At 35.4% G+C, this 9,241-nt stretch overlaps 1 pseudogene; it reads left to right on the top strand.

Annotated features, from left to right (window-relative positions):
• The window catches only part of LOC136841498 (alpha-(1,3)-fucosyltransferase C-like), an 11,568-nt pseudogene extending 4,965 nt beyond the window's left edge, over positions 1-6,603 (top strand).
• The last annotated feature ends 2,638 nt before the right edge of the window (positions 6,604-9,241 follow it).

The following is a 9,241-nucleotide window of genomic DNA, read 5'->3' as shown; positions in this document are numbered from 1 at the left end:
CCAGAGGAAGCTGATCGCCTGGATGGTGTCGCATTGCAACACCTGGTCGGGTCAGTCATCTCAAAGTCTATAGTCACCATCATCATCATCATATCATCATCATCATCTACGAGACTCAGAGGACTTGTTGTTGCACTGCATGTTGCAAGACTTCGCGTGGGCTTTGCAATGCGATAGGTTTCACAGATGGAGAGTCTATTTTTTGAGTCTTATTTTGCAACGTATTGCTAGAGAGATTTACACAATTTTTTTAACCCTTATTTTTAGGTTTTGCGACAAGATTTTTATTTTTTAGAATAATTAACTTTCATGCCGGAGACTTTAACAAATTTTCAGTTATAAATGGCAGAAAGTAATAGAAATGTTTCAAAAGAAAATGTTTATGGTAGGAATTGATTATAACCATGGACTGAAAATTCAAAAACTGTAATAAGAAGAGAATTACAAAGTTGAATTATGTCGGACCACAGATCTACAAAACAACGAGACTTGGTAATTTGAAGGCTGAATTGTAGTGTATACGATTCGAAAGTAATCAAGATTTAAATTTGCGTTCTTGTATGAACATAAAAGTCTTTTTCGTGGACACAAATCCTTCCTTAAATAAATGGGTATTTACCGAAGCATGCATAATACTTTCAAGAGGCAAATTTTCCTAGTTTCTGTGGTAACGCGATCTAAAACCCGTTCATGTTAGCAAGTCATCCAAAGATCAGTGTGTATGTGTGTTTGTGTGTTTGTTTGTTTGTGTGTATGTGTGTCGTGCCACAGAAAGACAGACGAATTGAAATAGAGAGCATTATGATGGAAGTAAACAAGTAAAAAATGCGCCGACAATCGAGTTTTCTGTACAGCCGCTGCAGCGTATAATCAAGGCCACCGAAAATAGATCTATTTTTTGTTGATCTCGGTATAATGTTGTATGAGCCGCGGCCCATGAAACTTTAACCACGGCCCAGTGGTGGCCTATCCTATACCGTTGCCAGAAGCACGATTATGGCTAACTTTAACCTTAAATAAAATAAAAACGACTGAGGCTAGAGGGTTGCAATTTGTTATGTTTGATGACTTGAGGGTGGATGATCAACATACCAATTTGCAGCCCTCTACCCTCTGTAGTTTTTAAGATCTGAGGCGGACAGAATAAAGCGCGGACGGACAGATAAAGCCGGCACAACAGTTTTATTTTACAGAAAACTAAGAAAGAAATAGGCGAAAGTGAATATTAGTTTCCAGTAACGACTCAGATATTTTCTGGTAACACTGAAGTCTAGAAGGATACTTTCTGGCAACACTGAAGTGTGGAAAGATATTTTCTGGTAGCACTGAAGTCTTCCAGAGACTATTGTCACATGAAAGGGGCTCGTTTTCTGTTTAGCAAATAGGCAAATAGAGTGAGGGACATTAAGAGGAAGCGAATGAAATAAATGTAGGCATTTCACACTTGAAAAAAACATTGTTTTGAATGGCAAGGCAACTCCTTGCTTCTGTAGGCGACTAATTATTTATTGACGCCAGTGAGAAATTATAGGGACAGGGGAAATCAGTTTAAAATTACAAGAACAGAGTTAAATGTGAATGATGGCTATTGCAAGTTATTCAGTTAAATGAACGCAAGGGCAGTGTATAGAAGTATATAACTATAAACATTACACACGAGAGAGAAATAATGAAAAAGTCCAAAAAGGCCGCAAATGTAGCAAATAGCCAGAAGTTGGCTGACACGAAGGATTAGGGATCTTTTCTCTTTTTTTTTATCTTAGAGTAGAATCGATGACGGCAAATGAAAGAAAAAAAGGTGAAAAACACGAATTGAGAAAGCAAAAGGGTTGAAAGATGGGAATGTTAAGACGCAAAAATACTGTAAAATGGGTGACATTTTGTGAAAAGGTGCAAGATCTTGTGATTTATTGGCGTAGGGGAAAATAGATCATATGAATAGTAAAGCATATATAGACATCAGAGGCCTTTTAAACAAATATATGTGGGAAAAACTGTGATTTGGATTCAAGGCTTAAGAAATTGTATAAAGGACAGTCCAAGAATAGGGGAACCATTATGTACGTCACATATGAAGGACGTGGTGCGTCTAGGGCGGGCCAAATCGCTACTGTTGACGAATCCACAGAATATTTTACTCTGTAGGGAGGTAATGCCGTCAGTGCACCTCACGGGGTGTACTGTAGGCATTACTAAAAGTTCTTTCCAGCGTCCCTTCGGCCCCTAGCAGCAACCCATTTCATTCCTTTTACTGTACCTCCATTCATTTTATCTTTCTTCCATCTTGCTATCAAACCTCTCCTAACAATTATTTTCATAATGCAGCTGCGAGATTTTCCTCCTGTTACACCTTTCAAACCTTTCTACTCTCAATTTCCTTTTCGGCGCAGAATGACCCGTAGGTCCCAGCGCTTGGCCTTTCTAAACTCTTTATGTTCCATTTTATATTCCACAGAATATTTTAGGTTAAGTCTGGAACTGAGATTTTTTTGCGGGGGAGGTAAATATGGACAGTGTCTTAATTTTCGCTGATGTCAAATTCTCTATAGGAAAAATTCCCCTTAATTAAACTACTACTACTACTACTAGTAGTAGTATTAGTAGTATTAGTAGTGATAGTATAGTAGTAGTAGCAGCAGTAGACATAAATGACTATGACCATAATTAAGCAGTAATACCTCTTTACGATGTTTTCATATCTCCGTGAAACAAAATAGATATTTAGAACAAAAAATAAGGGCATATGGAAAATATAAGAAGGTAAAATATAACCAATAGGCGCAACTAATTCCAGTCTACATATGACGATCATTTTAACACATATGTGATAATTATCTAGTTGGTTCTGAACTTTTAAGATAAGCAGATTAGTACCTCGGTTTAATGAAAAAGTCTCTCTCTCTCTCTCTCTCTCTCTTTCTCTCTCTCTAGTATATATAATATATATATATATAATATATTTGTATATATATTATATATTATCTCTCTCTCTCTCTCTGTCTCTCTCTCTCTCTCTGTGTGTGTGTATAGTATGTATGCATGCATGCATGCATATTTTACACCATGAACTCTTTATCGTTTCACCTTTTGTGATAAACCTCTCGAATGATTTACAACTCTCTCTCTCTCTCTCTCTCTCTCTCTCTCTCGCCTCTCTCTCTCTCTCTCTCTCTCTCTCTCTCTCTCTCTCTCTCTCACTCCATAAAAATATATTCCAAACTCCCCCCTCTCTCTCTCTCTCTCTTTCTCCACCATGTCATCATAATAACCAAACCTGATTACAAGCAAAATTTTCGTCTGCTTCCACACCAACACATTGAACCTCTTTCTTCCTCTTCTCCTTCTTCTTCTTCCCACAAGCACAGGTCGAGAGCTGTACATCCAGGAGCTGATGCGGTACGTGGACGTCGACATCTACGGCAAGTGTGGACCCCTGAGTTGCGGGAAGACCCACCACGACAGCTACTGCTACTCGGAGGTCCTGGCCACCAACTATAAGTTCTACCTGGCTTTCGAGAACAGCATGTGCGATGATTACATTACGGAGAAGGTAATCGTTTTTTAATTCAGTTTTCTTTATATTATACTTGTTTAAATTGATTATTATTATTATTATTATTATTATTATTATTATTATTATTATTATTATTATTATTATTATTATTATTATTATTATTATTATTATTACTAGAAATATACGAAGGGAGTAGACCCTCTTTCAAGAGTTTGTGTAAAATAGTAAGAAGAATTGAAAAGATCTTATATAAAATAATTCCACTGGTGCTGCCATTCTTTCTGACCGAACATATTATTATTATTATTATTATTATTATTATTATTATTATTATTATTATTATTATTATTACATACATTCACGTGTGGAACAGAATGACTTGTATGGCCTAGTAGGCAGCGCCCTTGCCTTTCAAGTGAAAGACCTGGGTTCGATCCTGATGTGAGTCAGAAATTTATTATTATTATTATTATTATTATTATTTATTATTATTATTATTATTATTATTATTATATAGCAGCTGTCCAAAAGTCCATTTATTCCTTGACGTTTCTGTAAGCCCACTTGCGGGTATAATTATGGCTTCATTTCGCCTCTTGAAAAGTGGTCGAAAGCCCTATCGAAACGTCAGGGAATAAATGAACTTTAGACAGCTGCTGAGAAACTTCATTATTATTATTATTATTATTATTATTATTATTATTCGTATTATTATTATTACACGAGTCAAAAATTACGATAATAAAAGAGAGGGTTGAGACTTCAAGGCCTAGGGAAGTTTACTACCACTAGGCTGTTGTTGTTACACACAGGAAATATTGTATACAAGTACCATTTTATTTTGAAATTGGATGCAGCCATCCTTAATGCACTTAAGGATGGCATTTGTACTCCTTAACAAGATTACGCATAAAAATTTTTTTGCGTGGAAAAAGTAATATAAAATGTGTGAAGAGTAGAAGAATAACAACCTAGTGAATTTATATATATATATATATATAATATTAACTTTTATCACATCACAGTGATTCATATACAAGCATTCAGCTACAAACTTGTTGGCCGTGTGGGTAAAGGCGTCACTGTAGTCCTGAGTTCTTGTCTTTCGTTGGTTTGAGCCCACGGGACGACGAACTTATTATCAACTAAAAAATTCCCCTTCGGTAACACATATGAAAATATATTATTTCCGAGGTAGAGCGAATTGGATATTACAGGACGTTTGTAACTTTAATATATATATATATATATAAATAAATATATATATATATATATATATATATATATATATATATATATATATATATATAAATAAATATGTATATAGAAATATTAGTAAAAATATAAATATATATATATTAGGATATCAATATATATATATATATCTAAATATCGCAAATATGAAATCCTTATATATATATATATATTATGTGGTTATGTCTGTCTTTGTGTGCAAAGAAAGAGAGCTTCTCAGCTGGTTTCGTTCGAGTAAAAAAATAAATATGATATAGTACCAGAACAGGACTCTCAAGATGGCAGCGTCTCAGCCTCTCGAGATACTAAATAATCGCAAACGACTGAAATCCTTCTGTCCTTCGCAGGTTTGGTATCCCTCCATTACGGGTTGGTGCCCGTTGTGTACGGCGGTGCCCGGTACCAGGACTACCTTCCTCCTCATTCCTACGTAGACGCCACCGATCTGACACCTTCTGAGCTTATGAAACTCCTCACCAAGTAGGTTTCTGTTTTTGTCTTTTATTTTAAATTATAATTATATGTATTTATATTTATATATATATATATATATATATATATATATATATATATATATACATAGATAGATAGATAGATAGATAGATAGATAGATATAAATATATATAAAATTACATATATATATATATATATATATATATATATATATATATATATATATATATATATATATATATATATATATATATGAATATAATTATATATATGTGTATGTATATGTGTACATAAAATTTTATGAAAATTTAATCTTATACTGTCATTAGAATGCGGTCAATTTAATTGTACGGTTGAAGATGTAGAAAGTGAAGTACAGTAACCCGAAAATAGTGGGCAGACCTACTAGCAGGTTCTGTGAAGACTAAGGCGTTTGTTCTTTATCATCGAAATGCAAAGTATTCCATACATTCTCAAGAATAAAATACACATGTTTATCATTTTAGTTTTCGTTTTCCTTTCTAGGTTTTTGTTTTTTCTAGTTTTCCCAGATTTTTTTTGCTTTAGTGTAAGTTTTTTCTTCAGTTTTGAAGAATAGGATTTATAAAAACCATTTTGCTGTTGAAAATAGGCTAGCTTATCAATGTTAAAGTTTATTAGTTTTTATGTGTGCAGATGCGTTTATATATCTGCAGGTGTGTTCGTTTATGCAATATGTGTACCAACATTTTAATACATTTTTATCTGTTTATCTGTTTATTAATTTATTTTTTATTTTTGATAAGTTGGATCTCTTCTTTTTGTAGTCCCCTTTACTTCCTCTTACTTCTTTCTAATGAATACCATATTGTTTGGAAGCTTGAATTTCAAGTCAATGGCCCTTGTGGGCTTGTTCCATGTGAATAAGTTTCATCTACTGAGTAATAATAATAATATAAGTGCATATACACCCTTCCTCTCTAAACCTTTCCAATCTTCCCCCACAACAGGTTAGGTTCGAGTTCCGCCCTGTACAACAAGTACCACCTGTGGCGGAACTACTGGCGGGTGCTGGTTCCTCCACCAATGTGCGAGCTTTGTCATCGCCTCCACTTCGACCAGGAGCCTTCATCCGTGAAGAACCCCCAGAGGTGGTGGAAGGAAGTGAACAATTGCACCACTCGCTACTCCTTCCAGCAATATCCGCGGCAGGATCTCAGGTTAATGGTCACCAAAGTCGACGCGGGGATCAAGCTCTTTCGCAGGATCGTGGAGTCGTTCTTCTGAGTAATTCGAAGAAGAAGAAGACGACGACGACGAGGAAGAAGAAGAAGAAGAAGAAGAAGAAGAAGAAGAAGAAGAAGAAGAAGAAGAAGAAGAAGACAAAGACGAGGAAGAAGAAGAAGAAAACGAAGAAGAAGGAGAAGAAGTAGAAGACGTAAGCTGTAGAGCTGTGAGACTATCAAGCTCTCCATAAGATACTGTCCTCGCATCTGTTCCGATTCCCAAGAAGAAGAAGAAGAAGAAGAAGAAGAGAAGAAGAAGAAGAAGAAGAAGAAGAAGAAGAAGGAGAAGAAGAAGAAGAAGTAGAAGAAGACGTAAGCTGTAGAGCTGTCAGACTATCAAGCTCTCCAGAAGGGGACTGTGTCCTCGTCTCTATTCCGATTCCCAAGAAGAAGAAGAAAAGGAAGAACAATCAACCTGCAGCGTTCAGAGGCTATAAAGTTTAGATTTTAGGGTTTTAATTTAATAAATCTATGACCAAGAGTTTTCTTTTTATATTGTCCTGATCTCATAGCTCCAGTGAAATTCTGAAAATCAGAATAGCTACAAATTTTCCAGTGGCTGCGAGTGTACAGTTTATGAAAGATAACACATTTCTCGCCATGAGCTTTAGGTGACGTTTGCTGCCCTGTCCTGAGCTCAAAGGTCATGTGAAAATCAAGAAGAAGAAGACGGAAATCTATCAAAATATAATAAAATTCTCATCAACAATTTCATTTGAAGTTCTTGTGAATTAGGCAAGCAATAATATGACCAGTGACTACGAATTTTGATTTTGGCTGAAGAATGGCAAACTTCTTTACCAACTATTTTATTTGAAATTCTATGTGCTGGCCGTCGTGTTTTCCAGGCTTAGTATCTCTAATTCGTACAATTGATAACCTATATCTTTTCTTTATTTTTTCTGACTTTCTTTGTAAGATAAGTGCATATCATCATATCATCATTTCTGAAGAGAACTTTGATACTCTCTTGCAAGCATTTACCACGTCAAAGTGAAGAGTGCAATCGTGTGTCTTATCGGGAATAAATTTTGTGTGGTCGGTCCTCAGTTTAACGTAAACTATTTTAATGAAGAGGATATTATAAGGAAATTAGGTATATTTCAACAGACTTGATTCACTTGACACTAATGTTATATTCCAATATTTGCACCTTCAGACGCGAAACATTGCTTCATTGTTGTAGTACTTTTTTTTTTTTTTTACTCATGTTCAGGGAATTTTCTTCACGGGAGATTCGTCCCTCATCAAGGTATTTATGGATGAGACAGTGACTGTTGTTATGTTTTCCCAAGTGTCAGCACTTTTAGCAAACATGTAAGAAGTAAGACATTCAAGGAAGGCTAAACAATTCTCCTAAGAACTTTGTATGAGTTCATTTGGATTGGGATCGCGTACATCATTGTGTAGAGAGGACTACTGTGTTCTCTTCGTATTGTCCTCCACGAATAATTGAAAGTTAATCTTCTTACTTTTATCTCAGAGCTTGACTGGCTTTTGATCTGTCAGCAGATCATCAGATCTATTTGATCAACAAGCACTGCTACTCTTGGGAGTTACTTCCACTTGGTTAACTTCACTGGTCACTAACTCAGATATCCGATTGTTTCTGCAAAGACCAAAGTCTATAGCTTTCTTCTTCACAGAACTCTGGGAACTTAGACTTTCTCTACATAGAATCTTCTGGTTTTGCTTTGTCTGAGATGCTCATTTCAGATCTCTTAAACGCTTGAGTATTCTTTGAACAAGGCGTCTTGTTTGGCGTTGTTTGAAAGTATGATTGCAGAATTATTGACACTTAAACCTTCCTGGTTTTTTGTACTATCTGAAAGTCTTGTTTATATTTGAACATCTAGATTATTGTTATATAGTTCTGTGGTTAAGCTCTGACTGAAAGACTAATTAAAGAACTCTAAGCATGTACACTTTCCCTGCAAAATATCATTGGCTTGGCTCTGTGTGGCAAGATAATTTCTTTACATATTGTCCACTGCATTGGCTACATCAGACAAGCTGACGTCGCGAATAACGATAAATGAAATTGATCAACAAAGCAGATTATCGCCCATTTTAAACCTCTTGGTTTACTGATGGGCTAGTGCACCCATTTTTAGGCAGTTACTGTCTTATTTAAATTTGTCCTAGGATTCTGAGATGTCTTTTTGAGCACCAAGAGGAAGATGTCAGTTATCTTGTAAAATTCTTCACCTTTAATTACCCAGAGTCTTGTTTTGAAAGCTGACTTCATAAATTGTTGAAAGGATTGTTTCCTTAAGTCGAAGAGAGCAGTTATCCCAGGTTCTCTGCTTTCTTGTACTCACGGTAGTCACGGCACCAATTTTTGCAAGCCTTTGTCTTGAAATTTTGCAGAGATCTTTTGCTCTGAATACCAAGATGAGGACGGTAGCTATCTCTGGTAAGCCAAGATGAAGATGGTAGCGTCTTAACATTTTTGGTTTTTAATTTCTTCGATATCTGTTAAATTAAATAACCTAGAACTCACTTTCAGTTGTTTAAATATCTATTTGTAAATGTAGATGACTTTACTTCGGCTCTCTTTAGCAAACCGTAAATTAAAATGGAAATGAGAAGTGGTTACATTCACAATGTCATATAGTTCGATTGGACTATCAGGTGCAGAACTTCATTTTTCGTGAGCGGTGCACAGACGTAAGGAAATTATAATTTTTTGGTACAAATGACAGGTTGCTTATAAAGTTTTGTCTAGAAGCGTAACTGGCGTTACGTATTGTAA

The sequence above is a fragment of the Macrobrachium rosenbergii genome, chromosome 9 (genome assembly GCF_040412425.1).
Source record: "Macrobrachium rosenbergii isolate ZJJX-2024 chromosome 9, ASM4041242v1, whole genome shotgun sequence".
Classification (NCBI taxonomy): domain Eukaryota; kingdom Metazoa; phylum Arthropoda; class Malacostraca; order Decapoda; family Palaemonidae; genus Macrobrachium; species Macrobrachium rosenbergii.
This window is presented reverse-complemented; position numbering and strand designations above follow the sequence as displayed.